This window comes from Macaca mulatta, chromosome 4 (assembly GCF_049350105.2).
Source record: "Macaca mulatta isolate MMU2019108-1 chromosome 4, T2T-MMU8v2.0, whole genome shotgun sequence".
Lineage (NCBI taxonomy): Eukaryota > Metazoa > Chordata > Mammalia > Primates > Cercopithecidae > Macaca > Macaca mulatta.
Window position 1 is genome coordinate 26,374,386 of NC_133409.1, and position 15,041 is coordinate 26,389,426.

The window sequence follows — 15,041 nt, forward strand, 5'->3', positions numbered from 1 at the left end:
CTCTTTTATTTCCTCAATGATTTACAAAAGGAACACCCAGGATTTCAGTACCCAATTCTTAGATGCTGTGTTTCTGGCCCCGGGCGTGCACAGTTAGTGCTTCCTAGAAAGCTGCCGCACAGAGCAAAGTCCGGAGAGAGAGAGTGTGCCACCTCACAGCAGCTGTGTGGCCTTGGCCATGGACTGGATTCCTGTGCTTAAGGTTTCTTATCTTCATACTTGAGATAATCACAGTTACACACCCCATGGAGTAATTAGTGAGAATTAAACAAATTGATTCTAAAGTGTGTTATATATTTAGTAGTAGTAGAAGATGCTCAGTATGTTAGTTTATTTTCTCCTTTGTTGAGGGACTGAGTTTCATCTTTTTATAGAAGTTACAGTTTTTCTACCAATTTTGTTTCTTCTTCTCTCCATTAATGCCCAAGAAAGGAGATGAAGATGAAAATTGCAGGTTTCTTCTCCTCTTTCCCCTGTCTAATTTTGTTCATATTACAAAGCATTTCAGCATGGTAGGGTACAGCATCATGCTGAATGCTTTATAACATGAACTGAAATTAGTTTATGAGAATGAAAGATGAATAAAGCAATTTATACGGAAGTGAAAATCAGGGGGAGGGACAGAGAGGCATTATAATTACAAGACAAAAAATTGTGTATGGGCCAGGAATGATGGTTCACACATGTAATCCTAGCACTTTGGGAAGCTGAGGAAGGAGTTCGCTTGAGCCCAGGAGTTCAAGACTAGCCTGGGCAACATAGTGAGGTCTCACTCTATATAAAAATCCAAAAAAATTGACAGGCTTGGTGGCACATGTCTGTAGTCCCAGCTACTTGGGAGGCTGAGATTAGAGGATTTCTTGAGCCTGGGAGGTCGAGGCTGCAATGAGCTGTGATCATGCCACTGTACTCCAGCCTGGGCAACAGAGTGAGACCGCATCTCCAAAAAAACAAAACAAAACAAAAACAAAGTTGTGTATGGCATCCCAGGCCCTTCACAGTAATCCTATCCAAATGCTCATGCTTCTGGCCTCTATTCCTGAGAAGCAACTACTTTAGCCACATGAGAAGGCTTTCTGTGCCCCAAACTTTCCTTTCCCCGTTTTCTACCTGTCGGAATTCTAGTCGCCCTTTAAGAACCATCTGAAATGTTACCATCCCTGAGAAGCTTCCCCCATTCCGGCAGATGAGATTAATAACTGCTTCTCTCCGGCTCCACAGCTCGGTTACCACACTAGCACAGCCCCATTGTTTACTTGCCCGAATCCCTTCCTAACCTCTTTGAAGAAGGGGTCTTTTTTCTTTTTCTTTTTTTTTTTTTTTTTTGAGGCAGAGTCTCACTGTGTCACCCAGCCTAGAGTGCAGTGGCAGGATCATGGCTCAGTGCAACCTCTGCCTTCCAGGTTCAAGTGATTCTCCTGCCTCAGCCTCGCTAGTAGCTGGGATTACAGGCATGTGACACCATGCCCAGGTAATTTTTGTATTTTCAGTAAAGATAAGGTTTCACCATGTTGACCAGGCTGGTCTTGAACTTCTGACCTGAGATGATCTACTCGCCTCGGCCTCCCAAAGTGCTGGGATTATAAGCATGAGTCACCGTGCCCAGACAAGAAGGGAGCTTGTCTTACTAACTCACTTAACCCCAGCGAGAAAACTCAGTACATTTTTTTCAACTTTTATTTTAGACTTAGAGGATACACGTGCAGATTTGTGTACCCTCTAAGATTATACCTGGGTATATTGTGTGATGCTGAGGTTTGGAGTATGAATGATCCTGTCACCAAGGTACTGAGCATAGTACTCAGTAGTTAGTTTAGTACATTTATATAGAGTTGAATGGCCAGGCGCGGTGGCTCAAGCCTGTAATCCCAGCACTTTGGGAGGCCGAGACGGGGGTGGATCACGAGGTCAGGAGATCGAGACCATCCTGGCTAACACGGTGAAACCCCGTCTCTACTAAAAAATACAAAAAACTAGCCGGGCGAGGTGGCGGGTGCCTGTAGTCCCAGCTACTCAGGAGGCTGAGGCAGGAGAATGGCGTAAACCCGGGAGGCGGAGCTTGCAGTGAGCTGAGATCCAACCACTGCACTCCAGCCTGGACCACAAAGCTAGACTCCGTCTCAAAAAAAAAAAAAAAAAAAAAAAAACCTATATAGAGTTGATTTTGTAAAATACAGAGATCTCAGTAATAATTATCTTTAACAATCACATTGTTCTTAAAATGTATGTAAAATGATATTTCATGGATGTTGAGAGCTTAAGGCATTTTTTTTTAACTTGCCTGCATAGCACTCAACTTAGAAGATTCCCTCATGTATCCACAGCCTTGTTCAAATGTTTCATTGGAGGGTCTTTTCAGAAGAAGAGGAGTGAAGGAAGAGGAATAAAGCAGGAGAAAATAAAGCTTAGAAAGAGTGTGGTGTCAGCTGAACAGAAGCTTTAGTTTGTTTCACTGGAGAAGATCTGGGACGTGAATTACAACACAGATTTGAGTTGCCTTGAGGCAAGGAGGAGGGCTTTTGGATTCCCACACCAGTCAGCCATTGGCCAAGGTTAAGGCAGTGTAGCTTTCAAGGCAGAGGAAGTAGCTCCTGGCTGCTATGTGACCTAGGGAAATTCTCTGTAAAGAGAGAGGGAAAACTTTGAGTTGTTACTAGCTAACACTCAAGAGTCTTTGCAGAATGGGTGCTTCAGTTGATAAAAAGAATCTCAGCAGAAGACCATGCCATCCTCTAATTAAAATGTCCTTGGATTCTAGAGCAAATGCTCAGAAAAAGTAGAAGTGTTTCCACGTTTGAGGACAAATGTTAATATTAGACTATTCTAAGCTCTAGCCATGCATTTACTCATTTAATTATCCATGCACTCAGTTAATTAACATTTATTGAGTCCTGCTTATTATGGCCCACTCCAGTAAACAATGCAACAATGTTTAAGCCAGATGCCCTTGAATGTGATAATCTAATGGTTTTTAGTGATTTAGTATTAGAAGCCATACTTTAACAAAAGAGCTGATCACTGGGTGGTGTATCAGGATTCTCTAGAGGGGAGGAACTAATAGAATAGATGTATATATAAAGGGGAGTTTATTAAGGAGTATTGACTCACACAATAACAAGGTGAGGTCCCACAATAGGCTATCTGCAAGCCAAGGAGCAAGGAAGGCAGTCCAAGTCCCAAAGCTGAAGAACTTGGAGTCTAATATTGGAGGGTAGGAAGCATCCAACATGGGAGAAAGATGTAAGCCGGAAGACTAAACCAATCTAATCTTTCCACGTTCTTCTGCCTGCTTTTATTCTGGCTGTGCTGGCAGCTGATTAGATTGTACCCACCCAAATTGAAGGTGGGTCTGCCTTTCTCAGCCTACAGAGAAACACCCTCACAGACACGCCTAGGAACAATACTTTGCATCCTTTAATCCAAACAAGTTGAAATTCACTATTAACCATCACAGGTGAGATGGATCCATATACTATCCTTTCTGCAAACGGCCTCTGAAGATGTGAATGGATAACTTAGACTGAGTCCCAGCTGCATTAAAGGGTGGATCTGAGCCTATCAGGAGCACTAACCAGTGACCTACCTGTTGGTGTTAAGACCCTGGACCCATGACTATTGCCTTTACCAAATACAGAGTTCCTGGCAGTATCAGAGACTCTGCATAGCATTACAAAATATATGGGTCTGTGAATCCATGTGCTTTACAAGTTGTATATTATTAGTTTGTTTGTTTGTTTGTTTTCCTCTTATCTAGGATTAGTTTGAGTCTTCTCTCTTGATTAAACATATTTTAGGTTGTGGTAGCTAGCATGCTTGCAAGGAAGGAAGTTGTTGCCAGTCTGCTGGAACATGCAACGAAAAATGTTCCTTACAACCCTCAAAGTAACCTAGGTTCCATTATGGGCATGGAAGTTCCTATTAGACAAGAAAATTCATATTTAAATCCCTTCCTTTAGGCTGGGCGTGGTGGCTCATGCCTGTAATCCTAGCACTTTGGGAGGGCAAGGCGAGCGGATGACCTGAGGTTGGGAGTTTGAGACCAGCCCGGCCAACATGGTGAAACCCAGTCTCTACTAAAAATACAAAAATGACCGGGCACGGGGGCTCCCACCTGTAATCCCAGCACTTTGTGGGGCCAAGGCAGGCAGATCACCTGAGGTCGGGAGTCCGAGTCCAGCCTGACCAACATGGAGAAACCCTGTCTTTACTAAAAATACAAAATTGGCCAGGCATGGTGGCACATGCCTATAATCCCAGCTACTAGGGAGGCTGAGGCAGGAGAATCGCTTGAACCTGGGAGGCGGAGATTGCGGTGAGCCCAGATCATGCCATTGCACTCCAGCCTAGGCAACAAGAGTGAAACTCTGTCTTAAAAAAAAATAAAAAAATAAAATAAAAATAAAAATAAATAAAAACACAAAAATTAGTCAGGCATGGTGGCGCATGCCTGTAATCTCAGCTACTCGGGAGGCTGAGGCAGGAGAATCGCTTGAACCTGAGAGCTGGAGGTTGCGGTGAGCTGAGATCATGCCATTGCACTCCAGAGCTTAGGCCACAGGAGCGAAATTCCGTCTTAAAAAAATAAAAAATAAAAATAAATTAAAAATCCCTTCCTTTCTGAAGAGAGTCACTACAAAAAAAATGACTCCAAGGTTTCTAAAATGAGTGGCTAAGGAGCAACAAAACTAGTAAGTGAGACAGCAAATACTGGAAGATGAAAGTTGAGAGAGAAGTGTTTGAATCGGCTAAAGTAATTTCACAGCTTCTTCCCATCCATACAGATATAAGAGTTCTTCCCTTGTGGGGGGCTTTGCTTCTTGAGCCTGATCACCCCATCTTGTCAGAGATCATCTCTGCTTCCTCCCTTTTGATCCAGTTTCCATTCTTCTCTCCCCACTCGTAAAGTTTCAAGCTGCTGCTGCTTTTATCACTCTGCCTGGTGTTAAGATACTGGTTGCCCTTTGTTCATACTTTTATGACCTTTGTTCATACGTTTATGGACTGTGCCTAACTCCATTCATTGCATGCATACCTTTGAATGGTAGAATCCCAGAACAATAAGAGCCCTAGATTCCCCAGTCACCAGGAAGAGAATATCTTTGCTTATCTTCTAGGTCTTCAGGAGATCTCAGATCTCTAGGATAGTGGTTTTCAATCAGTGGCAATTTTGCTCCCATGAGGACATTTAGCAATGCCCGGAAATGTTTTTGATGGTCACAGCTGGGGCAGGAAGGAGGGTGCTACTAATGTTTAGTTGGGAAAGGCCAGGGATGTTGCTAAACACATTAAAATGCACAAGACAGCCCCTAAGAACAAGGGATTATTTGGTCTAAAAAGCCAATAGTGCTGAAGTTGAGAACCTGGCTCAGCCAGGCACTGCAGTTCATACCTACAATCTCACAACTTTGGGAGGCCAAGGTGGAAGTATTGCTTAAGCCTAGGAGTTCAAGACCAGCATGGACAACATAGGGAAACCCTGTCTATGAAACATTTTTAAAGTAGCTGGGTGAGGTGGCACAGGCCTGTGGTCCTAGCTACTTAGGAGGCTAAGGTAGGAGGATCATTTGATCCCAGGATGTTGAGGCTGCAGTAAGCTGTCATCATGCCACTACATTTCAGCTTGGGCAACAGAGTGAGACCCTGTCTCAAAAAACAAAAACAGAAAAAGAGAAACTTGGCTATAGAACACTAAGCAAGTTAGGTTTTTTCACTTCAAGTCCCTACAAACTGACACTTCCCCTCACTGGGGTTGCAAACTCCTCTCTTCCAGATAACAAGAAGATGTCTGCTTTCATTAACAAAGAGTTCACGGGGTTCATGCTCAATCTACTTCCAGTTGCCAAAGATCATGAAGTAACCAAAGAGTTCCTTAGCCTGGTTTTTACTGCTCTTCTCCACGGTCTGATCCCTCCCTCTATTGGTAAGCATTGCAAATGCAGCTTAAAGGACAGAATTCCCCAATCCCTACTATAAATATGTGGAGGGTGGCCTGGGGATTGGAGTACTGTATTCGATAGGCTATCTTCTATCTACTCAGCTTCCAAGAACAAAAATCTGTTGGAGACACAATAGAACTTTTTTTTTTTTTTTTTTTTTTTTTTTGAGACGAAATCTCAGTATTGTTGCCCAGGCTGGAGTACAGTGGCACGATCTCAGCTCACTGCAACCTCTGCCTCCCAGGTTCAAGCAATTCTCCTGCCTCAGCCTTACGAGTAGCTGGGATTACAGATGTGTGCCACCACGCCCAGCTAATTTTTGTATTTTTAGTGGAAACAGGGTTTTGCTTTGTTGGCCAGGCTTGTCTTGAACTCCTGCCCTCAGGCGGTCCCCCCCTCCTTGGCCTCCCAAAGTCCTAGAATTACAGGTGTGAGCCACTGCGCCCCGCCTACACAATAAAACTTTTAAGAAAATACATGAGGTCAGCTTTTAAAGAAATTTTTTCAGGTACAGTATAAAATCACGCATTTTTTGTAAAGACAGAAATGAAAACCTGCTACTACCAAGTATAACTTGTCTGCGTACCTTCAGAATTGTAGAAGCCACATTGGAGTTCAAAACATAAATTCAAGTACATTTATTAGCTGTGGAATCCTGGGCAAGTAATTATGAAGGCATTAGTTCCTTCATTTGTTAAAAAAATATATATATTTTCATCTGTATAACAGTAACTACCCTGTATGGTTTAGTGAGGTGCTAAGTAAACTATTGTGCATGAATCATTAAGAACAGTATTTGGAATTCAATGAATGGCAGATATAATGAGTATTAAGTTATCTGGACACAATAAGCTCTGGTCCTAGAGACAGGTAGCATCTATCACCTTCTTGCTTTGCATTATGTAGGGAAAAGAAGAAGCCAGCGTTGCCTCTCCTCTGACCTGCTCAAAAACTACCCTAAGCCACTGCAGCACAAAACTGGCTGTATCTCTGTACCGGAAAAAAAAAAAAAAGTCTTCAGTGGTTACTATTGACAACCCCATCAGAGGTCACATTGGTGGCCTACATGACTTTATAGCTCTGACTGCTAACTTGATTAAGATTGAATGGATAGACTAGCTCCTGGTTTCAAGTTTGGGAAGAACCCATTACATACATCAATGACCTAGTAGGAGTCATTGATGGTAGGAGTCATTCCTGGTAGGAATCCCCCACCAACTCTGGATGGGCTTGACTTTATGACTGCATTCAACATTATCTACCTGTCATGGGATGAGGCACAGGTACTTTTCTAATTCAGAGCCCACTGTGACACAGAAAGGGAAAGGTAGGGAACAGAGACAAATCTTTGTTTTTAGATGCAAATATACTTGATAAAACTATAGAAAAAAAGCAAAGAAATAATTATAAAAACAGACTGTAGTTATTATAAAGGGAAAAGATAGGGCATTACGGGGCCAGGAGTGGTGGCTCATGCCTGTAGTCCCAGCACTTTGGGAGGCCAAAGCGGGTGGATCACTTGAGGTCAGGAGTTCGAGACCAGCCTGGACAACATAGTGAAATCCCGTGTCTACGAAAAATTAAAAAATGAGCCAGGCATGGTGGTGCATGCCTGTAATCCCAGCTACTCAGGAGGCTGAGGCAGGAGAATTGCTTGAACCTGGGAGGCAGAGGTTGCAGTGAGCCAAGATCGTGCCACTGTACTCCAGCCTGGGTGACAGAGTGAGACTTCATCTCGAAGGAAGGAAGGAAAGGAAAGAAGGAAAGAAGGGAAGGAAGGAAGGAAGGAAGGAAGGAAGGAAGGAAGGAAGGAAGGAAGGAAGGAAGGAAGGAGGAAGGAAGGAAGGAAATCATGGGCTCTGAGGCGCTCATAATATTCTCTTGATATACGGGTTTATATTTAACTATTTGTTCAACTGTACTGATATGTTACATACTCTTTTTTTATGTATATATTTCACAATTGAGCTGAAAATATACCACATCACTAATACTCTTCATTATACAAAGGATTATATTATTATAAGGAAAAGCTGGGGTATCAATAACTCAGAGTCTCTCAAAAGAATTAGACTTCAAATGTGAGAAAGTTTTAAGTAATATTTTAACCTATGTATTCTGCTTATGTTTTTCTTTTTGTACATGCCCAGGACTGATAAATAATAAAAATTAGTATTTAAATCCATACAAATTATTTCATTTATTTACTTATTTTTTTCTTTTTAGTGACAGAGACTTGCTCCATTGACCAGGTTGGAGTGCACTGGCATGATCATAAGTCACTGCAGCCTCAAATTCTTGGGCTCAAGTGATCCTCCAGCCTCAGCATCCTGAGTAGCTGAGATTACAGGTGTGTGCCACCGTGTCTAGCTAATTTTTGTTTTTTTGTTTTTTGATCCTGCTATTTTGCCTAGGCTGGTCTTGAACTCCTGGCCTCAAGTGATCCTCCCACCTCGGCCTCCCAAGTGGTGGGGTTACAGAGGGGCATGAGCTACTATGTTTGGCCAAATTTCAGCAAATGTATAATAAAAATTCTAGGTCATAATAAAAAGGAAAGAAAATGTCTTATGTATGTTGGTGTTGGCTCCCTTGACCATCACCCTAATACTGATCCAGTTAGCCTTATATAGCCAAGATCACTGCCTCCAGCTTGCCTTGAGGGTCATTCTACATCCTCTCCTAATAGACTCTTGACCAGAAAATCTCTGCTATCCCTCTTTTTTTGTGGGAGTTGGCCACAGTTGTCTCTGAGGCTTGGAGGCACTACTTCCTCTCATGAAGCTGAAGTTTCAGGGAGCAGCAGTCACAAATACCCTTTGACCAGAAATTCCACCTCAACCAGCAGATGGAATACAAATTATTCATAAGTGAATGTGTAGAAAATTAATTAACTCCGAATATATTTAGTATGTATTATATTTGACATTCATATTTAAAAATTAATTGTAGGATACATTTCTAAAATCTTGCAGAAAAAACACTCCTAAATGATTTTTATGATTGCAATAGAATGCTATCACAAGCATAACCTCTTCACACACAGTGACATTGACAGAATTGCTGACATTCATTTAGCTCTTCATTTACTTAAAACAAAGAATAATTAACATATTCTAATCACTGCAAAAACCTGTTCACTGACCCAAGATAATTTAAAAGCTTTCTTACCTTCCTAATTTTAGCAAATTCCTTTAGGGGTTATTTTTTAATCCCTCCAACAATTCCTAGGTAGTTGGATGAATGAACAAATGAATCACTGTGTCAATCAACAGCTTTTATTTATGGCTCGTATAGAAGAACAATACCCTCATGGAGCAAATCGAACTGACCACTGACTATGGGAGACATTAAATGAGACAGCGTACCCGAAAGCACCTTAAAATGATGTTTGGAATATCATAATAATTTAAGTGAAGTTATTAGAATTTCTATTTAAATGCAGCGCACCTCTCGGTTTCTTACTGTAACATATGTAAAAATATGGAAATTATAAAGAAATAATATTCAGAATAAAAATTCTTGCCAAATAACACTCCAAAAAAACCCTGTTTTATGAATAAGTCCAACAGTTCTTAGAACTAATTATTATTTTAATAGATTTTCCTAGGTTTGTTTTCTGCACTTTTTTTTACATAGGTGAGCTCTTACTGTATATATGACATTCTGCCTTTATGACTTTATATCATAAAGTATACTTTTCTCATAAGCACTAAAGGGTATTTGAAATATAATTTTATGGCTCCCTAATACATTGTGTACTTCTTAATTTACAATTTGCCTATTGTCAAACAACAGTATTAGTCAAGGTTTTGGGGTTCTGTGTGTGTGTTTTTTTAAAGTATTATAACCAAAGCTATATTAAACATTTGGATGTTAATCTTCGCATTTATTATTTCTTAATATTGATTTACAGGAGTGTTATTTAAGGATGAAACTGTGCAGTGAGCATCTGTTGATTTTTCCTGACTCGCTTCCATTTCCCCTTCTTTTGGTGGTAACATCTTACTTCGGAGAATCACACTGTATCCCAAGGAGCTTGGATAAAGCTGACTCCCTGCCTTCAAGGCTGGTGCAGGACCCCAGCGCGGGCAGTCAGGGCATTCTACCCTCCTGGCTGCAGTGACTGATTTGGGACTGAATATGAGACCTAACTCAGGTAACCAGGCTCACTCTTGGGCTTTTCTAGGAACTACTGTGGAAAAGCCATTCCCTTTCATTAGGGTTGGCTATCTGATATCAGCCTGTGAAAGGAAAATAAATCTTGGGACCCTGAAATCACTAAGCTAAGGGAAAAGTCAAGCTGGGAACCACAATCAGGCAAATCTGCTTCCCATTTTAATTCCTAAATAAGATAACTACAAAGATAAAAGAGCTACATACCTCCCTCACAATTTGTCCGCAAGGAAATTTCTCATGACCTCAAAATATTTACCCTGAGTCAGTTGTGTTGAATTTCACTCCATCCCAACCCCTGCATCCCCCACCACATATCTTCACAGGTGCAGGACAGAAAATCCTCCCTCTGCTCACCTGAGACAAATGCATATCTGATTGCCTCCTCTGCCCTATTGTTTATGTAAAAATACAGACTCACTGAGCCAGAATAAATTGTGTATTCAGTAAAAGGCTCATCAAAGACTCAAAAGAATGCAATCTTTTGTCTCTTATCTACCTATGACCTGGCAGTCTCCCCCACCACCACCTTGGGAACATGACCCTCAGGACCTCCTTAACCTCGGCAAAATAAACTTTCTACATTGGTTGAGAGCTGTCTCCGATATTTTGGGTTCACCAGTTCAACATTCTAGCAATCACTGAGAGAGCTTGCCTTGGTATGAAGCTAACACAGAGGAGAGGTGGAAACTAGAGATGAAAAGGGGCAGATTCGATGGGGCGCGTTGGCTCACGCCTGTAATCCCAGCACTTTAGGAGGCCGAGGTGGGCGGATCACGAGGTCAGGAGATCAAAACCATCCTGGCTAACAAGGTGAAACTCCGTCTCTACTAAAAATACACAAAATTAGCCAGGCGCGGTGGCGGGTGCCTGTAGTCCCATCTACTCGGGAGGCTGAGGCAGGAGAATGGCGTGAACCCAGAACGCGGAGCTTGCGGTGAGCCAAGATTGCGCCACAGCACTCCAGTGTGGGCTACAGAGAAAGACTCTGTCTCAAAAAAAAAAAAAAAAGAAAGAAAGAAAAGAAAAGAAAAGAAAAGGGGTAGATTCCTAACAATATAATTTCAGTAACAAAATCTACCCTGATATAATGCACAAGAAATAATTCCCTGTTTTGCCTAAGCTGGTTTGGAGTGGAGGTTTCTATCATGTGCATCCCTCAGAGACTAGATTGATAAAGAGTGTATGTGGGTTTAAGACTGATTCTTGGCTGGGCACAGTGGCTCACGCCTGTAATCCCAGCACTTTGGGAGACCGAAGCAGGAAGATCATTGGACCCCAGGAGTTCAAGAGCAGCCTGGGCAACACAGCAAGATCCTGTCTCAAAAACATAAATAAATAAATAGATAGATAAATAAATAAGACTGATGCTTTATTGCTAAAACTTTCAAAAAATTATCATTTATAAACACGGCTGCATTGAATAAGGGTATCATCACACCCTTATCAATGTTACATATTGCTATTTTTAAATCTCTACTTACCTCTGTGAACCTATGGATTATAAAAAAAAATTATACTAATTTTATAGAAAAATTGATTTCACTTTAACCTGTATTTCTTAAATAACTAGTGGTAATGTTTTTAATGTGCTAGCCATTTTGATTTTGTTAATATATTTTGTTCATTATCTGTTATTGTTATTAATGTTGTTTCATGAAATCTGAATTAGTTTTCAACTAGGTATTTTTTAGATTTTATTTTTCATATGTTTTACAAATATTTTTTAAACTTATTATTTGACTTCTATGTAGGTAAGATCTATTTTTTTCCTCCCCTAGGGAAATTTCTTCAATTCACACTTGAGGAGGAGAGAGCTGATAAGAAAAGGAAGTATGTTAATCTATATTCTTATTCAACTTAGTAGAAAACGTTAAGTTTTAGTTTATAGAACAATAAGCATGACATCTTTGAATATTCTTAGTGCTATTTTTTTTTTTTTTTTTTTTTTTTGAGACGGAGTCTCGCTCTGTTGCCCAGGCTGGAGTGCAGTGGCCAGATCTCAGCTCACTGCAAGCTCCACCCCCGGGTTCACGCCATTCTCCTGGCTCAGCCTCCTGAGTAGCTGGGACTACAGGCGCCCGCCACCTCGCCTGGCTAGTTTTTTGTATTTTTTAGTAGAGATGGGGTTTCACCGTGTTAGCCAGGATGGTCTCGATCTCCTGACCTCGTGATCCGCCTGTCTCGGCCTCCCAAAGTGCTGGGATTACAGGCTTGAGCCACCGCGCCCGGCCTCTTAGTGCTATTTTTAACAAAAGAAACATTCATATTATACATGTTCATGATAATCTAACCATTTCCCATTCCTCATATGCTTTCTAGAAGGAATTTATCAAAAGCAATAACGGAATTCTCAAAGGAAGACTGTTTAAATGATGAAAAGGCTATTAACACTATTTTTATTAAGTCTTTAAAATTACAGCAACAAGGATTATAAACCTTTATAAAAGTCAAAGATAGTGAGTGCCATTGGAATGAGAACTTAATTGAACCCTCTTAGCTCATTTTATCTAAGCTACTCATACAGCAATGAGTTATCCAAAAATACAATATTGTCTAATATATATATGCCACACTACTCAAGAAGAGAGATGAACTATTTAATAGAAGCTATTATCATCTTTGTGGAAGTGGGTGAAATGGCTTTTCAGCAAACACTTGTGGCTTTCTTTAGAAAAAGTAGCAGCTTCAATATTTAGCTATACATGTCTTTTGACAAGGAGGATATAATCTTTTTTCTTTCTTTCTTTCTTTTTTTTTTTTTTTTTGCGACAGAGTCTTACTCTGTCACCCAGGCTGGAGTGCGGTAGTGCGATTTCGGCTCACTGCAACCTCCGCCTCCCTGGTTCAAGCAATGCTCTGGCCTCAGCCTCCCAAGTAGCTGGAATTACAGGCACCCGCCACCATGCCCAGCTAATTTTTGTATTTTTGGTAGAGACTGGGTTTCACCATGTTAGCCAGGCTGGTCTCAAACTCCCAACCTCAGGTATCTGCCCGCCTCAGCCTCCCAATGTGCTGGGATTACAGGCTTGAGCCACCGCACCAGCCGCTGGGATATCAGTCTTTTAAAGTCAGAGACCCCATAGTATCCAATCCTGTGTCCTGAGTTTAGTGCAGTACCTGGACCCTAGCGGGTAGCAACAATTACTTATCTAAATGAATGAATGAGGCCAGTTGTTTCTTGGTTGTGTGGGGGAAAATAGTATGTCTATTACACTGAATTATAGTTCTGTATCATTGTGGCATCAATATTAATAATGATAATAATAATAATACAATCTAACAAGTTAACTTTTGAGTTGTTATTATGTGACAAGCAATTTCCTTACAGCAAACCCAAGGTAAATAATGTTATGTCCTCCTTTTTACAGTTGAGAAAACTAAAGAAATTGAACAACTATGAAAAAAAAAACCAAAAAACAACAAACAAAAAAACCAGGGACCTTCCATAGGAGACCCCTTCCTCCTTTTTGGCTGCTTATCCAAGCGACTTGTTCAAGGCCACATTGCAATTTAACAAGACAGCCAGGATTAGAACCCAGTTTTACAGATTGTCATGTGAAAAGTTTCACTTTATAAACTCCCCGGAGCCCGAGCAGTGTGAAGAAGAGACGAGAACGACCCGCTGACCCACCGAAGCCCGCGCGCCCCTGCATCCCGCACCCGGCGCCTACTACGTCCCGCCGCCCTCGCCGCCGCCGCCGCCTCCATGTGGAAGAGAAAGTCTGAAGGGGATGCTAAAGGAGATAAAGCCAAGGTGAAGGACGAACCACAGAGAAGATCCGCAAGGTTGTCTGCTAAACCTGCTCCTCCAAAACCAAAGTCCAAGCTTGAAAAGGCCCCTGCAAAGAAGGGAGAGAAGGTACCGAGAGGGAAAAAGGGAAAAGCTGATTCTGGCAAGAAGGGGAATAACCTTGCAGAAACTGGAGATGCCAAAACAGACCAGGCACAGAAAGCTGAAGGTGCTGGAGAGGCCAAGTGAAGTGCGTGCATTTTTGATAACTGTGTACTTCTGGTGACTGTACGGTTTGAAATACTATTTTTTATCAAGCTTTATAAAAATGCAGAATTTTGTTTTCCTTTTTTTTTTTTTTTTTTTTTTTAAGCTATGTCGTTAGCACACAGAACACTTCATCGTTGTTTTTGGGGGAAGGGACCTATGTCACTAATAGAATGTCTCCGGAGCTGGACTGATGTGGGGAAAACACCTTTCCCTTCTAGTTTTGAGAGACTTCCTCTTCGCTCCCAGGAGGAGGGATTCCCTGACTTTGACACACTTGGCCATCTTGGCACAAAAGCCTTGTGATATGGCAAAACAAACTCATTTTTAGGTCCTCTTCTCCTTTTCCATCTCTCAGCATCGACTTAACTCCCTTAAGCCCAGATATCCGTTGGGACCCGACCCCTAGTCATTGGTTACCAGCGTGTCAGGCAATCTAGACTTTCCAGTAATGCCACTGAGATGGCACCTGTCAAAAGAACAGTGGTTCTGTTTCTAGGTCGTGGATCTTCAGAAAAATTCTATTGTCATTTCACTTCCTGAAAGTCAGAGTCGGCTTGTGAAAAGTTGTTAAAGAACTAAATGTGAAATGTCAACCCTCACCCTGTTCAGAGCATCAGATGAAGACTTCATTGGGTTTTATAGTGGCTTTCTGATTTTTGGTAGTCCATTGAAGAAGGGAATTTGAAAGTTGTTGTATACTGTTAACGATTGTCTGTCCATGTCCTGCCTGAAATACCACGATTGCTTATGGAAAGTATCTTTAATAAAGCTGGATACGGTTTGGCTTGGAAAAAAATAAAATAAAAGAAATAAATAAAAGTAAAATTTTCCTCAATACCAAAGAAACTTTGGTGTGCTTCAAAATCACCTGCAGAGCTTTTAAAAAATACAGATCCCTGACTGCTCCCATCCCACAATTCACATTCAGT

The 15,041-nt window shown here is 41.3% G+C and overlaps 1 pseudogene; it reads left to right on the forward strand.

Moving 5' to 3' along the window:
- Window positions 1-13,818: 13,818 nt before the first annotated feature.
- On the forward strand, window positions 13,819-14,494 carry LOC100425320 (non-histone chromosomal protein HMG-17 pseudogene; annotated as a pseudogene).
- The last annotated feature ends 547 nt before the right edge of the window (window positions 14,495-15,041 follow it).